Here is a 19328-nt window from a genome sequence, read left to right as displayed (position 1 = left end):
TGTGTGTGTGTGTGTGTGTGTGTGTGTGTGTGTGTGTGTGTGTGTGTGTGTGTGTGTGTGTGTGTGTGTGTGTGTGTGTGTGCGTGCGCGCGTATGATAATTATTTAATTCGATAATTTTAAAATAATGATTAAAAATATTTTAAATTTTTATTTAAACTGATATCTGTAGACAGATCTACAGAGAAAAGCCTACTTATTATTATATCTAAAATATATTGTTTTTAGAAATCGAGATTAAATTAAAAATGCAAATATATTACTTTGATATTTCTCAATAACGATTCAATACAATTTCTAAATAAGGAAAAAGTGTAGAATGTATCTTCGGATAGTATCTAGTCCAATCAAAAACATATGAAAACATTGTTCATTCAATTGTATTTTCATTGAAAATGTATAAGAATATGTTTCTTATTCTTATGTTTTCAATGCGACAGAACATTTATGAGTAATAATTAAGATTCAATAATATCTTGACAAAAATTATTGATGGTGTTAACACTATTCATTTTGTATAAAACTGTATAAAAATAATTTATCTTTTTGCAATATTATAATTGTATTGCTTATAAAATATCTACGTTATTTCAAAAGCATAAATCTCAAGACTTGATTATTGCAGCGATCTCTCTGTAATGTTCTGTGTACTTCTACATAGCATTGACTACACAGCAGTAAACCGCACGTATTCAGTCGTTGATAAGACAATAGTCCAGAGTGTTGAATTCGACTAAGCTTATTGACGGTATTGTTCTTAATGAAGGTCTTTGGTCGAAAGTCCAGCGGTAAGCATGCTTAGGTAATCTCCTATCTTTGGTAATTACAGACTTTGCGATCCCGCATACCAAAGTCTAATAAATAATTACTCATATATCTTGTTTCACTTGATTCTCTACTGCAGTCTGCAATATTTGTTGTAAAATAATAAAGAACATGTTCGTTCGAGACACGGAATATATAATGGAATAAGTACAGTAATTGTTAAACATTTGCATGCTTGCTCTTTTCTCGATCACAATCAACTATTAAGAAATTCATTTAATTTTTTAATATTAAACTACAAATCGTATTGTATTTTAAAAGTTGGTTTAATTTAAATACCATTGTTAAGAATAATAAAATATTTGAAATATCACATGAAAATAAAAAATTTATTTATAACATTCGAAATTAAAATGTTAATCTGTAGCAAGAACTTGAAAATTTTTACTACAATCTTTACTGATTTTATATTAAACCAGGATATATTAATTTTGTGAACTGTCCGCGAACTTTGAAAGCAAATCCCAGTGAGGTCCCTAAACAATTGTTAAACAAGGAAATAACTACTTGATTTGCTTGATTTTGGAACGATTCTCTGCTGTTACGAGTGATGTTATCTACGGAATTCGCTACAAAGCATCCAACAATGTACAAACAACCGGGAGAACAGCAAGGGACGGAGACCCCGGGTGCTCCAAAGTCGACCCAGTTCGTTGGCGCTGTCGCTGTCAACGAGGAGAATCTATGACGGGAATGCACGGCGTATCACTTAGCTGAATTCTCGCTACTCGGGACCCAGCCGGGAAAGTTCCATTCTCGCTTTAACGCCGAAATCCTATGAATTATGCGAACACGCTCTCGAGTCTTCGAGTTCTGAGCAACGGTAAGGTAGCAGTGTATCGAGGGATCAAATTTTGGAGGTGAGAATAGAAACAGTGGATGGTAAAGTCACGGAGTAAGTACCAAAGTCAAAGCGAGAAAGGGAAACGTACTCGAATCGCTGACCCCTCGGATCGGCCCAGCCGCCGCGCCGCATCGGTATGGAGCAATCGATAGAGCCAAGTTTCTTCGTCGACTCCGTCGCGTGGGCTCCATCGACTCTGCATCGATAGGAAGTCAAGCCAATTACAGCCTCGATCCCGTTGCCGTAGGTATATTATCAGATGGCGCCTCGAAGTTAGCTTTTCATCTCTTCGATTCCGCGACGAGTACGATCAGCTTTTCGTTGCCGACGCAGTTTTCGAAGGAAGAAGCGGAAGAAAAAGGAGAATCAAGAGAGGTACGCGAGAAGTTACCATAGCTTCTTTTCCTTCTTTCTTCAACGTGGATGCGCTCCACTTTCCTTTGCGGACACGCCGCTCGCTCGTTCGCTCGTCCGCTCTTCAGTGCTCTCAACGGAAGTAAGTTTTGGGAGCTCACGAGAAGCGTGCGGTAGATGGTTGGTTATAACGTTGGAAGAAGGTGCCGAAGTGAGCCGGGGGAAAGAAAACTTGGCAACTTTCGACGAGTCTAATCGTCGAAGTCCTCATGATTCCTCCTTCGGTTTACTTGAAGCGAATTCGCTGCTAATTTATGACGAGAGAAACGAGGAAAGGAATGCGTTCACCTAGATTGCATGTGATCGATATTCGATGAGATGCGCTACTATTTCGTACCATTAATGCCATTGTAAATAAATCTACGTAAGTTTTCCCTGCAATTATTCAACCGAGGTATTCAATTACGTTATTACGCGCTTCATGCATTTTCTTTTAATCAATGTAAATCAATGAGATTGTATACGTATAGAAAATGTACGTAATTTATGTTTTATGCATTTCGCGTTCTTTTGAAACATACCTATTATTTACAATACATACCTATCATTTACAATTTTCTGTTGTAACATAACTAGTGATTAGTAAAAAAATTTTTTAACAATTTATAATGATATAATGTTAGATATCATTGTTAGATATCAAAGGAACAAGCTTGAATCAATCTTTTGTGTTAAACGAAATTTTATTTATTTTTAACTTCCATATCGTATCAAAATGTAAATCAATCTATTTCTGTGATTAGTTTCAAAATAAACAATATCTATATTAATAAACTTAGTAAATAATAAACTAAATTTGAACCAAATTTAATACATTTTCTAGAATTAAATTGTTTAACTCCATTGTTTTAATTTAATTAATGACATATTGAGTAAGAGCAGTGGCTGACCTATAGAAATGATAAAAACTGAAATTGATATAATTTGAAATTATGAATGTAACCATATTTATCAACAGTACATATAAAAACAATTTTAATTGTAGATTTAAAGCTATTGAATCGAGATTTGTTAGAGGAACAATTACAATTAAAATCGTCTGTTTATATTATGAATATAAATTGTGAATGTAAATCTTCATTTAGCTTTTACATTAGTCGAGACTAAACAATAGACCAATTACATTGAATAAAAATATTAGCGAATGGATCTAAATAAAGCGTATAGTGTCTCGATTTATATAAAACAAAAGAAAAGATTACTCCATGGGAAAAAAATAAAGTTGAAAGTCTACATGCATTACACTACTTATTATTAGTCAAAGATCAAAATGACAGGATTTCACGAATTTACACGATATTTATAACGAAATATATATTTTCTGACATGAATACATTTTTCCGCTTTATCTATCCATTGACTTTATTTCGTGATAATGATAAACAAAAATTGATACGAGCATTATTATTTTCAGCATACTTGTGTGTATGTGCTATTCATTAAAATATATAAGAATATTTTATTGATTCATTATAATTTGATTTAATTTCGATAAATTGATACTTGAATTACTTTGTTGGAATTGATGCGGAGAATAGAAAACAGATCATAATTCCTCTAGTATCGAAAACAACTTCATGCTTTTCATTATGATCCGGATAATCTTATTAAACCGAACAAGGTATTATATCCTAAATTGTTATGTAGAAGGACAATAGAATTGGATGAGGGAAGCGAAAGAAAAACAGATCGAACTATATTATGCTTCCTTTTAATTTAATTTATTGTATTATTTAATTTATTGTATTACATATGATATTCTCGTTTGTTTACGAATAATATTACAACGTTAATTTTATGAATAATGTTACAATATTAATTTTAGAAAATACAATGAGAAATCAGGGGATATATAAAGTTTATCACGGAGAGAATTTTCTCTTCGAATTTATCCTGAAAATCGTGATAATCGTGAGACAACATATGATATTTCAAAAAATTTTATGTGATTCTTTCTGATATATTAATATTTTTATAATAAGTATATATGTAGTATAAAATAAGTTTAATTTATTTGACTAAAAACAATACAATTTCAATAATTTTAAAATATATTAAACAGTTATGATTCTTTTACAATATTATTTTAAATAGAAAAGATACCAAATAATCATAAACGTATAAAATATTTTATATAAATTTTTTACAATTTGTCATGATATTTTTCAACTTGGCTCAGACGTTTATGTAAATTTTACCAGTATGATAATTGATCGATTATATTCGTTATCTTTACTAAACGACGCTAAAGTCGCTTGATACTCACTACGATCAATAGTACACGTCACCGATAGATGGACGCGATGGATTCAATTTCTTATATTTAAAAAAACAATCATATAGAATAAAAGGCGCAGCATTGAGGATCATTCACAAGATTAAAGCCATGGCGGCTGAAGCCTTGAGTTCGAAGACGAAAGTAATTGAGAGATGTACTTTGACAATACAGTTTTTCAGTTATATATAAAAATTAATTAAGGAATCCTGATAATTCCTGGAAATTATATATGCTAAAATGTAATGATATAATGACAACTGATTTGTATTAAATAATATAAAATGTAATGTGTAAATTTTACGAAGTATTTTGTAAATATTTTGCATTAAAACAATTTACAATGTACTTGGTAATTTTTATTATGCAATTTATAAAATTTGCCTTTATATATTTACAAAATTCCTATCTTTACGATAATATTTATTAGGTTGCTAAATTGTTCATTTATCACTAAACATTTATCATTAAACATGATAAAATTTGTAGCGAATTTTGTGATAAAATATAATGAAAAATTCTCTCCGTGTTGTATTTTTTATATTTATTCGCACATATATACATGTGCTGCTTTAAGTTTTCTGACTTGGTTATTTATCAGCTGATCTTAAAGGCAGGTATAATGATATAAATAAAACATGAGCAAAATGTATGAATAATGTCTTCGAAGAAACATTATACTATAGAAAAATCGTGATTGTTTTATTTAAGAATCAAAATTTAAAGTAATTTGTACAAATATTCTTCCAATGAATTTCAATATTTTTCATATTACGATTATATGTAGATTAGGTATAATGTATTATGTCCAAATATTTGATGATGTTGAGCTTTCGTGAGACATATTATGTCGTTTGTATTGACGACGGTCTATTCTCTGTCTGTTGTACTGTTACGTCAATATCCAATATGTTGATATTAGATCTGTATACATATATACAATAAGTACATATATACAATAAGTGATTTCTATTATTCCATTTGATATATCAAGACATCTTTATCGAAACTTATTCGACATCCCTCGCGACAGCAAATTCGTTTATAATGAACTAGAAACCAAAATTCATAACAGATGGAATTTATTATGCTGCCAACCAACCATTTCGTGCTTCCATGCGATTCAGCTAATCTTGCTGACCCGTTCCGGATAGCCATTTACACTGAACTGCTCATAGGAAGCTAGTAGTAGAGTAAGCCGAGAGAAGTGTCCGAGACGAAAGAGGAAGAAAGGATGAGATAGTGCGCCGCACTCCACATTTCCCATATTATCTTCACGGCGCTTTGGTCTACGTCGGACATGATCCTGTAACTCATATCACCATGTGTCACCGGCTTAATCTAATTCACGATCGTTGTCCACCGTAACTCATATCAGAATAATTGCACGATCGATATTTCCAACGCGATATCATACGTCATGTCGTACCATAGCCATACGCGACATACAACTTTGTGGCTCGATAAGTTCATAAAGATTTTACAAATTTTAAGAAATTATAATTTCCCTAATGGAGACCTAATAAAACTTTGCTGTTAAAATTTCAAATATTCATACGTGATTTTAATGTGATATAAGTCAATTAAAATAATTAAATCCTCAGTGAGAAATTACTATAATAACGCAATAAACAAAGAAGAGATTAGACTTCTAACTTTTCTTTATCTCTCAAGAATTATTTTTATCAGTTTCGTTTCTTTTTTTGCGACATAAAAACCGTGAAGAAAAAGGATAAATGAATTTCTATTTCTGTAGAAAAGGAGACTAGATGAGCAATTTTTCATGATTAGGTTGTCCAGCAAGAAAATTTCATAAGAACTCTCGTGTCGCAATATTAACTCGGATGCTGCAGTTTAAGCTTGCAAAGATATTGGAGAGTGCTCATTTTTTTTAACCGACATTCCTCCTGCGCTGATTGATTGTGATGGATAGCTCGTGTTACCCGAACGTTTTTCCACACGAGTTGCTGTGCACATGTTGCCACGAGCTCTCACCGCCAATTTAATCAGTTGTACGCTGCGCTCGCTGTCGTACCGTCAACCAGTCACATCACTTTTTCACCTTTAGCGAATGAATCTATATAGTTTATTATTCGCCGATCCATTCCATCTATTTGACAATATTGTCTCTACAAATGACGTGTGCATACTGCATACCGACTAGGGACTTTTTTCACGAAAAAGTTCATTTTAGTAATATGCACGGGACACAACGCGTGATAAAAACTGTATTATTAATATTTGCTGCATTTTGCAGGATATTACATGTCACAGTTACATACTGCAGCTGCGAGTATATGAATTTGATATTGGATTTTCCGTGTCCTTTCTTATCATTCGTATCATTCATTCGCAGCGTGCAAAATCCTTTCATTTCAGAGACAGGATTCAGTCTAAATTTTATCATTAGAAGAAAAAATGAGAATTATTATTATTGTATTATTATTGTAAGTTAACGCTAATACAAACAAAACAATAAAATGATTGGGCCAATGAAAGTCAAACGCAGTAAATTATGCGTAATTATAAAAATATATTCAAGTTTAATTTACATAAACGAACATTTCGGCTTCGCTTTGATTCTTTAATTTTTTTAACGCTAATAATCACGTAGTAATAACACGATATATTGCAATTAGTTTTGTAATAAATTTAATTTCTTTTATACTTTCAATCATCACCTTCTTTACATTTAACGTGAACAAACTGTAAAAACAGATGAAAATCATCTCTTATGAGAATATAAGCGACATTAGTTCACGATGCGATAAATCTCTTTTATTGCGGCATTTCAACAGTGATTTTGCCGATTTGAATGACTCGCCATAATCTTTAATAAGTTTTATGTGTCCATTATTCAAAAACAATCATTTGATTTTTTTGTTGCCATCACAATTCTTGGTGGTTAAAAAAAATTATTAAATTATTAAATTATTAATTGATATTCTATATTATTAATAGGAGAAAAAGCGGAGACAAATGATGACGCGTAACGATTCTTGTATCTTATATTTGATGAAATTTAAAAAATATATATTTGAAACTTTTTTTAAAAGTTCTCCAGAGAGTGGGAAGGTATTTAATTAAAATTATACTCACATGGTGCTTTAAAATTTAAGATACACCATGGGATCATAAAGAAATAAACTTTCTGAGAATATGCAAATTTATCCCATAACGTTGACTTAAGTGTGCACGATATAATCTTTTCACAACCAAGAATACAAGTCGATTAAAGAATTCTTTTTTATAACATATTTCGCATATTTATACGTATTAACTACGAATCGAAATAAATTGGTTTTTCCTTCACTAATATAATTTCTTCGTTTTTAGTTTTTATGTTCTTTTTCTTGTTTTGTCTTTTTTATCTTTTTTCTATGTATCGAAATAAACTTCTGTAAAAGAATTTGTTTGAAGTAATATTTAGATCCGATAATAATTTTAGATTAGATAATAAAAATAGAATTTCTTTTCTCAGTTTTACTGTTTTAAATTAAAATTGAATTTCGTATGTTTCTTTAATAATCTCTTAAGTGAGAAAAATGCGCACGAATTAACATGTGATCAATTAAAAGCGATTAAAAAAAAAATTCAGCGATAGACACATAAGAGTGTATAAATAAAAATGCGAAGGCTGCTTGAACTTTTCTGTAAGTTCCGAGTACCTGGCCACTAGAAAAGTTTTTAGCTGGCTGCATTTCTAGCTGCCGTAGTTTCTCTTCGCCGCGCCAATCACGGGTTTCTGCAATTTGCGCTCGCAACATCGCTTCAATTATAGGACAGGTAGATTCACCGCTCATTAAAAGTGGAGGAGCATCGGGGCTCCGTTCCCTCCGGCTTCCGCTATCCACCTCCCAATCTCCTATTCTGCATTCCGTGAGATTTCTTCACCCTCCAGCCAAGATTGTTCCGCAACCTTATTACTTTCGATCCAATGGAATAGACCGACTTTAGATAAAGCTGAATTTAAAAATTATTTTTGCATAGCACATGCAGATAAAAATGTTTAATCTTTTATTTTTTTATTCTGGCCTTTTTACTACTTTTAGCATATCAGTTTTAGAAATAACGTGCTAATTACTATTAGAGGATATAAAATAATGGGAAAAACGCCACGAACTTTTTCCCATATGTACCATAAGAATGTAAAAGATACACAATAAATAAATTTGACATTTTTGGTCATCGAATTGTATGCCTAATAAATTTGTAAATTTTATATTTCGCCTTTTTTATGCTTTCGAATCGTGTATCTGCATTAATGATTATAATTTGATTGAAACGCTTATTTACATCAATAATATTAAGTTGATTCATTACATCAGTGTTCGTCATATTAAATTAATTCAATAATGTGAATGAGAAAGAGCTACCAAATGCGATATCACTTAAAGTGCTAACAATGAAAAAATAATTATGTTAATATACACGGGCTTGAATATATTTTTACAATTAACATTTATATTTATACCAATTATCAGTTTTTTACTATTATCAATTAACAGTCTCACCTTGTAATGATACAATTTAAGAGAAACTTGATAGGTTTTATAAAAACATCGATTTAATCTTTATACTTGTTGCAAATGTATATATATATATATATATATATATATATATTTATTTATTTATACAGTAAATGTAAAATATTCTACAATAAACTTTTTTGAAAATATAACAATTCAGAATAAAATGGCATTACATTATTATCAGTTATATAAATTGATCAAAAATTAATATCAATTGATCTTGTAAAGTATTGTTAGTAAACACAAAACAAAATGTAATCTATTACATTTTTGTCTGTATTACTAATTTCTCATTTATTTCATATATTTTGCTAAATGTAAAAAAATAAAGCAATAATAGTATATTGATGCGGTACATTTTAGGCAATATAATACGTATTTAACACAGTTCTCTTCTGCATTTTCAGCTTTGATAATAAAAAACTGTGTTTTAAGATCAAATAAAAATCGTTTTAAAGTATAAAAATGAAATTCAGTTAATTGAAGTTTGGAATAAAATTCACAAAAATTATTATTAGATACAAAATCCCATCTGATGAAGTAAAAAATATTTATTTATTCTGTATTAATCGGTTCATATTTCCTTATAATAAATTGTAAGAAATAATTTCTATGATTATACACGCACAATACACACACACACACATGCGCGCGCGCGCATTTACACACACACATTTAGCATTGATATTTTAACACAAATATTTCAAAATGCTCTTAAGAAGAATTTATTTTATCGTTGAGCTCGCGGAGAGAGATATCATCATGAAAATGCAAAACGTTATAAATTTATGACGTCATATAACATTCATCCTTTACGCAGTAAAAGCAGTCTTGGCGGATTCAAGATGCACCACGACAAATTCATCTCCGAGTCTTCCGTCCGTATCGTAGAAAGTCCGAGTTGTTACGTTAAATGCCGAGATGTAGACGTTAATAAATTGCAAGAATTGCCTTCTGGGGGAGGAATATTTTCCAGGGTACAAGGAGCAAGCATCGTGTATATATTGTCGGACGCCACAGGTACATTCGTACGCAAAGGGAAGAGAAGGAAAATTGAAAAGGACCTGAGGAAAGATTAATGAATGTTTCCGCGCCTCGACTCTTGTCATTTCTTCTATCTTCCTTTCTATCTCTCGTTCTCGTTTCATATACACGTATAAAAATGCCTTCAGCCACAGGTTTTTGTTCACAATCACTCGATAAAATGGTCGAGAACATGCGCATGGGCGTCAATCTACTTTCAAATGAACGAAGTACCATGTTAAATATTGAGTAATATGACGCGACAATAGAATCGCCGGAAGTGCTATTAAAAAATTAACGGATCCATATAGCGATAGAATATGCAAAACGTTCATATTAGATACTATGCACCGGCGGAAATAACGGATTATCGACAGGTAATCCTTTGCGGAAATATAGAGTCATTAATGCGGCTGAACATTCCTGTGCATTAACTGGATTCTCGATTTTAAAGATTTACGGATTCAATACATACTTTGTATAATATGATTACACATTAATAATTAATCGAAATTTTGCGATTAAACATTAAAAGAAATGTATTTCACCGATTAATCGTCACAATCATTTATTTAAAAGAATATAATCATATTACATTATAAAATGAAAAGTCTTCGTCTGGAAGGCCATTTATAACTAATGATTGGAAAAGTAAGTTTGATGGAAAATCTACCGTTATAAATCGGATAGAAGTTTCTTAGCTGTTTAGATCATGAAACAGCAAAATGTGGAAAATAGCGACCAATACGTACCATTCGCGGAGAGAGATACTCTAATCCGCGTATATACGAGTAATACGTGGTGAATAAGCTGAAAAGGATTTTCGCCGGTATAGGAATTATTTATCATCGTGGATTATGGTAGCTCTCGACGCTATTAAACGGAACGAAAGCGGCAAGGCTATACACGCAATGCGGCGGAAAATCCCATTGGACGTGCACAAATATTAAATACGTTTACAATTTTCGCGAATAGGACTGATTATTTATCTTCTATGAAAACTGAACTGCTATTGCAAAAAAGTAGCCCTACAAGCAAATACAACTTTTTCCCTTCGTATGCATGATATACACGATAAAAATATAACAATCAAAAGCGAGAAAAAGTTTATAGAATATCCTCAATTTTTTTTAATTATCCAAATAATAATTATCCAAATAATAAAATTATTATTTGATTAATTAATTACAATTTGCATATTAAATTAAATTTCTTTATAATGAATTATTTTGTGCTAATTTGATATTTTTATTTATGCCACGATATTGGAATTTCATGTGTTATCTGATTATATATAGTACCGTCATATAATCTCTTTGTGCAGATTATGCAAAAGCATAGTACTAATTTCATTAGGTAGTAATAATTAGTAGATATACATACATTGATGTAATGCAAGTACTAAATTTAAAGGTCAGAAAGAGATGTAAATTACATTTTGCTCACAAAGAGATACGTATAGGTTACAGTTTTGTAATCAAAACGCGTATTTTGCATCACGCAAATCTATATAGAAAAAATGGGTAACGCGAGAATGCAATTGTAAATTGCGAGATACATCGAATGACAGAATGGAAAAAAAAGAAAATAGGACAGGTCGCAATGCGCAAAAGGCCAGTAGCGAACTGCAAATGTTCGATTGGTCATAAAAAAAAAATAGAAGCCAGTTGCGATGTAAAAGTTCATATGAATCTTTTTTGTAATGTCGGACGAGATTGCGAACGCGGAAGTGACATTTTTAATTTAGTTCCAATCTAATGGTTCTAAAATGTAATGTTTTCTATGTCTTATACATTTCAATAATATCTTACAAAAGCTACAGTTAAAAAAAGAAATATCTAGAAAGATAACGCGGAAAATTGGGAAAGCGAAGTGGCAACAAATCATGCATGAGCAACGAGTGATTTCTCGTGCTTAAAAAATGCAGTAGAATAAACAATACGAACAAATCGTGCACGATCAATATTGTGCCATCATGGTTCTATGTATACGCTTAAAAAATTCGAGCGTTATTACAGTAGCTACGTGTGGTTCGATGCAACGCGAAAATCCCAAAGGAACGCTCAAATTCTAGCCGCACACACTGTGCTTCATTCCGTGCTTGATGTTGTTACGCTGCGCGTCGGAAAATTTCCGTATTCGTTTTAAACTTGCAGTCTCTGGTAGCAGTTTTGAAATTACTCTTTTGGTCATCATACCTTTCCACTTATAAATGATTAATACATTAATCACGGAGATATTGTCACCAGAAAAACATTTCATTTGTGAAGGAATTTGTTTCTAAAGCTTTCTACAAAATGCTACTTGTATTATAATATTAAACGAATGTTTTTTAATTGAATGATAGATCTTATTATTTGCGTGTATTTTGTTTATAAAATTATAGGATAGATAACTTGTAGAATGATTTTATTAATAGACATAAGTAGTATATTATTAAATTTTCTGCGAAAATAATTATCAAAAGAAGAATTTATTTCATTTTTTCTGCAGCGACATTATCATGATATCACTACTTGATGTATAATATTTATAAATATCGCATATAATAATATCTAATTTTATCTTCTCTATTATAAAATCTAAATACACATACAATACTCTTTACTTTATTACACTTGTTACAAATTTTACATATGAAAATAGCTTTATTACAATAGCTATTGACAATAACATTATTTAGTTGGTTCAGTCGATTCATATTTTCTATTGTTGATATGTAAATTAGTGATATAAAAACATTCAAGCTTAAATCATGCGAAATGCTCTGAAATGTTTAACACATTCGAGATGGAATTGAGCATTTAATTAGAACAATTAAAAAGAGAGAGAACAAGATAATTAAATTTCTGAATCGTTTTTCTGGGACAGTATAATAGGAGAGTCTCGTTCAGACTCGTTCATCCTCACTCATCCGACAATCTCTTAATCTTTCATTTCGTTAAGCAATATGTGAATGTATTCGTTTTTAGGTTGCAGACTTACTATGATCAGATTTATGTACTCGGCTATTTTTTATAAACATTGAAGAACGTATATTAAATAATCATTAAGTTCATTATGTACGGAGCAGTTTTATTTTATAGTGACCTGTGCGTTTATGTAAGGATAAATACATTAGTTTTCTATAAATTTGATATAATCATTATTGTTTACACAGTTCTTCATACTACATGTACACTGTATAAGATTCTATATGTTGATCCATTAATTAAATTCGATAAGGCAGATATTATCTTATCGTAAACACATCACATTAAATCCACTTCTTTTGAATTTCTCCTATTTACAATTGAACACGTTAAATATTCAGAATGAAATAGACAGAAATAAGTCATCCATAGTAAGAATATTTTCATAAACTTTTTATTGGAAATCAATTATTCAAATAAAATCCAATCGATCGCATCATCGTTTGTAGATATTGAAAAATGGAGATTATGTTGAGAGAAAAATATCGGCATTATTGTTGTAAGTTGCAAGTATAGTAATAGCTGCTTGTTAACGCTTTATATGCCAATAATACAGTATGTCCAAATAAATTCAAATTATAATCGCCTCATCATCTCCAATTTTAATATTATATAAATTTTTATGCATTTCTGTAAATTGCTGTAAAAACCATTTATAATAAAATGTCAGCGATTCTATTCATGAAATTGAATAATGGAGCAATTGTGTTTGTTAATATTGGGTAAAATTTTCATATCTGCTAGAAAATGAGAGATTAATTTGATATTCATATAAATTTATAAATATAAATTTAGCATTCTTTCCTGGGGAAAAAATAACGCGAATATTAAAGTAATTGTTATGCTTTATGCTTAATAATTAAATTTTTTGTCGGCCCATACTATATTTTAGTATGATATAATACGCAGGAACATCCAACAAATATTTCAGAATTGATACATAAACAATAATAATTCCGAAATAACTATTTGGTTGATACGAGTAAGTTCTACGCATTAAACCATTATTCTCTCGTGTAGCGCCGAATTGTTTCGCGTCAAAGGATTTGGTGAGCTTTTGGTCTTCAGCGCCACGAAATTGTAGAAAGCGGGCAAGCAACGAAATTCGCAATTTGTATACCCTTTACTTTCTTTTTAGTTACGTTTCATCCGCTTTGAATCGCATGAAAATTAAATGGGGCTATCGTTACTACGTACTTTGAGCTTACAACGATCTTTCAAAGGGCAAGGCGACCAAATTACGCTGTATGAAATATAGTAATCTTGAAAATTCCGAGAAAATAAATTTTATATATGTATAAACATATTATATAATGTGAGAAAACATAATATGTATCAAGAATATTTTTCAGACGTTAATGATAATCATTTAACATATTAACATCTGAAAATGAGCATTTTTCATATATTTGTTATTATCTCTCTTTTATTACTTCATAAATTTTTTATATTCGCAAATTTTAACTACAATAATATTTTATGAATGCGTAGAAATTTACACGAAATAAAGCTGACTTGCTGTATATCACATATAACTTCAGTGAAGGGTGTATATTATTTTTGCTTTTGGTAAAAATGTTTCATAAAAGGCAGAGATCGCACAGATCCTATATATCGACACGAGCTATCCTCTACACGCCTTTATCCCGAAGTATTTCACGCGAGTAGATATCCGGCATTCTATATGGGAAATCGTGACTTCGTTTTAAATTCTCTGAATGCGGAGTAACGTCGTTTTGCAGAGAAATCGCCTTTTGCACTGACAATAAGAAACGAAGGGTAGTAAGGAATACGCGCGTGAGTCTGGCGTATCCCTCTACATGTTTTGGCCTCTGTATTTTACACATTATATTGATTTGAACTTCCGATCGATTTCAACGGCTGTTTTTGAGTGCGAAATTACAATAATACCGTTCAGCTTTACGTGTCGTGTCCATAACTGGTCCATAGTCTGCTTGCGGTTAGTACGGTGAATTGCGATGAAATAGATTTTGCCAAATGTTTGCACATGTATGAGAGACCATATAATACTATATGCACGCAACACATTTAATACTATTGAACGGTTTAACTATTTGCGGAAATTGTAAACGTGTTATATGTATTCGGCAATATCGTGGTAAAATAGGTATCACAATAATGTGCACAAAACATATTTCTTGTGATATAATTGGATGCACTAAGTTACGTCTACTTAATTACCATTGCAATTCCAGACATTATTATTGCAATTAAATTTATTTGAATTGTATCAAGCTAAATTGAATTAACATTATTTATCCATTCCTGTCGTAATATTACAATATATCAAATTACTGATCCAAAATTAGTATATCATTTCAAGATTATAGATCTTAATTGGACATTTTTTTTCAAAATCACAGATGATCATCTGTGTAATCACTTTAATGAGAACTTGACTTAACAAATATAAAAAATACTCAATAATAAATAAAAAATATGTTAGTCAAATTTCTATTCTGAAGAAATTTTGATAAATATTGAAAGACATGCATTTAACAATTAAATAATATTTAAAATTAATTTTTATCATTTAAAATAATTTTGTAACATTCTAAAGAATATTTATTTTGCTTTTACATTCAAACCTTTAATTTATTGAAGATGATATTCAAATTGGTTCGATAAATGTACGCAATTATTTTGTGGTTGTACGTTTCAAAAAAACAGTGGATAAATATTGCGAATTTGTTTCATAAGAGTACTTATAACAATTTGTGTTTTTACTGCTCTTATATACTCATCAACTAAATTTAATGTAATGTCCACGAGTGCCGTAAAAATTCTAAATAATGTAATACGATACCATCGAGCAACAATTCTTATACACTGGTTTATGCAAAAATCTAGACCTCTTGAGAACGAATCTGTCGTATCGGATCGCCGTACTGCATATTTATGACGTTTTTGCAACGGCACATCCACCAGAAACTATAAGGTTTCTGAGCGTTATCATATTTTATGGGGACAATCCATCCTTGCTAGCGTTTGTTTTTGTTTCTATCACTGTCGCGACGAACTGTTTACCGCTGAAATATATCTGTGTATACTCGCGGTACAATGGGACGGCGGCAAATAGTTTTGTTGGAAACTCAAATAGGGATTTTTCTGGTTGCCGGAAATATATCGCTGAGAGGGTGCTCTGGGATGGGTGGCGTTCCGAATATTTCTTTGGGTTTATTTAATTGTTCAAATGTTATTTTAGATCTGCTCACAATGGAGAATATATTTTCCAAAGAATATACTAATTCCAATCAATGTAATAGCGATATACATATTTTGTCACATGATTAGTGATTGTACGGGATATTAAATTTACAAATGAGAAATGAGAATATTTCGAGATATCATATATAATTTAATATATAATGTAATATTATTTTATTATATATATTAAATAACGTGTAACGTTATTATACACTGATTTGTATAGACATTTTAGTGATTTAATTGTATAATTGTATAATTTGTCGTAGATAACTGCTAACGTAACTTTATAACAACAGACATTTGATGAAGTAATAATTTCTATGAGTTCAGCAGAAAAAAAAGATAAATCGATTTCAGAATGTTTTATAGAATAAATTCTATTTACACATTGTTTATTCGTGTATATATTTTGTATATTTACCTTCGCTGCAGCCATTTTTTTATATTTATTCACAGAAAAAGTAATGAAAGTAGTTATATAGATAACTGATAAAAAAGAAAATGATGCTTTTTTTTCAGCTAATTTTAGAAACCTGTCATAGAACTTTAACGTTATATAAATGCTATATGTATATATAATATATGTATAACGATATTTTTTCCCTAATAATAAAAGTTGAGTAAATCAGCACTCGCATGAGCACGTCCACAATCATCAGAATCTACTAGATAGATGGCGCAAAATCGTGGGTAGATAACATTAAAGAATAATTTCGAATTCGTCTCGTTGCGCGGACGTGACCACCGATGGACGTATAGTTCTGAATTTCGGCGGAAATCCAGGTCGCCTTATGGCCTCACGCCGGAACCCCAGAAAATCTTATCGAGGTGAAAAGCAAGGGAGGCGGAACGTCGTCGGTACGTACGGCCAGACCAAGCCATCTTAGATGGCGACGAAGGGGTTGAAATATAAACGGTCGGTGGTGGTCGCGGGGACGTGCAAGCGGGGAGGGCAAGTGCAGAGTCGAAAGGAACTTAAACGCGGAATAACGTCGAATAGGCAGCACTCGTCCGGTGCTTCGGAGCCGTTCCGCCGATTTAATAACGTAAATTGTGCGCCGTTCGCTTTAGCAGTTCTGTCACGAATTTTTCTAAAGCACACTATCGAGTGTTCGGGTTCCTGCCGCGAATACAGAGATCTCGCCTCCTCAGGACTAGTAGTACCGTGCACGACGTCTCGCCTACCCTTCTCCTTGCCGCGTCTCCTTCATCCTTCTTTCACGGTACCCACTCTTACCTCTCGCTATGTCTGCTCTTTTTATTTTCTCTCCATATCGGCGTCTTTCTCTCTCTCTCTCTCTCTCTCTCTCTCTCTCTCTCTCTCCTCCTCCTCCTCCCGCTCTCCTTCTCATCTCCTTTTATATTTTTTTGTTCTCTACATTCGCTACTTCTCCGCCCTTGTACGTATGAAGTGACAGGGCTGCGTCGACGAAAGCTAAACGACGAATTTCGCTCCTACTCTTACGTGACTCGCATTCCTATCTCGACCAGTTAATGCGACCGCCATAAGATCGTTGAAGTTGGTTGAATTTTTCCTTATGGACTCTGATCGCCAAAACCATTCTTTCTTCGTGGTCGTCAAGGCGACTCGAGAAAAAGATGGCGTGAAAAAAGAATCGATTATAACGCCGACGGTTATACGATATACTTCGAATCTCAGCACAAAGAATGTCCCGACGGGCTTTTGACTCGCGTAACTCTCGATCTCTATGGAATGGAAGTTCTTCCGCGTGCGCAAGGAAGCGCTCGCGGTTGATTCGCGGCACCGCTCTTGCCGGTCTTATTTAATTTAATCTAACTTACGCTCGGGACCGCGTAACTAGATTTTACAAACCCGCGAACTTCATCGTTCCGGAAACGATTATTGTATTTCCCTCGGAGGTTCTGCATGGCATAGCGCACTTTATAAATATTGGAAATCTAATAACGCTCATTCTCTTCTCTTTGTTATAAGAGTCTAGTTTTTCCTCGATAAGAAAGAAAGGAAGACGCACAAAGGGTCGGTCGAGAAAGAAAGCTTGACTACCCAAAGAGAAAAGCTCTAACGTTAAAAAGGGAGATAGTTTTAAAAGACATCGCGTTGATGCGTATAAATAAGGAATTCTCAACTGAGGACATCCGTTATTTGCATGTGAGTAATGAACCCAGCATGATAGGGCTGAAGATGAGACAGGACATGGTCGTGGTGGCTGCACTAAGGAACGCTAAGAGATAGCAGAGGACGAGGGATGAAACATCCCTGGTATCAGCGCCCGCCAGACGCGATAATCTCTCATGTATGAAGTGTCGTTTAGCCGTCCTTGCGAGGTTGTTCCTATCCACGCCGTCCCTCGCTCTTTCTTACGCTATCCGCCCGTCTCTCATATTATTTGTCATTCCTTCTCGCGCTATTCATCTTCTGCGCTTCAGCCAAGCCTGTTCTAACCGCAAGTCGTTCTACCCCGTTCTATCCCGCTCAAGTTTCGCAAGTTTCTCCGAATAAAAGGAATGTGGAATGCCATCCGCGAGAAGTTTCGGAGTCAAATTGAACGTTGGTAACCGGCCGCGATCCGAGACGGAAGACTCAGAAACAAACGTGATAGAGAAGCTGTAGAGGAAAAGAAAGAGAGAGAACGAGCACGGAACTCCTGTTATTCGAGAACGCAAATTTTAATTTGACTCGCTGTCGCGCGCGTTGATTTCTCGAAGCTCGTCTTCGATTTCCCAACCACAATGCTAAAGTTCTAGTAATGGTAGTAGCGTTCGTCCTTCTCGACCGAAATCAATTCTCTGTGGAGATCTGCGTTGATAACTCCCAGATTGAGGTCATCACGCTACGAAGTACCTCGCGCTGCTTTCGAAATAAATTTAAGTACGGCCCTTCTGCTTTTCGTGCTGATAAAATACAAAAAAAAGGACGAGATTGCAGTGTTGTACGTGTAATTACTATCGGCATAACACGATGTAAAACGTTTCACAACCCTCGTAAACCACCATTAATCGACCATAGCCTGTTTTCGATAGTGGTTTGCTCACTGACTGCGATAAACAAAACGATTTTTTACAAGCTTTAGAGTTGCCACGAAACTTCTTCACGGAAAAGAAGTATACCGGCAGGAAAAGACGCTAGTTTTCCCATAAAGTTGACTTTATAGGGTGAGTTGTGTCGCTTCGTGGACGTTACCGAAGTTTCCAGACTGTCGTCATAAAGCGCCATTTTCACTGCTCGCAAGC

This window comes from Atta cephalotes, assembly GCF_000143395.1.
Source record: "Atta cephalotes unplaced genomic scaffold scaffold00021, whole genome shotgun sequence".
Classification (NCBI taxonomy): domain Eukaryota; kingdom Metazoa; phylum Arthropoda; class Insecta; order Hymenoptera; family Formicidae; genus Atta; species Atta cephalotes.
The sequence above is the reverse complement of the archived record's forward strand: the minus strand, read 5'-3'. Positions refer to the sequence as shown.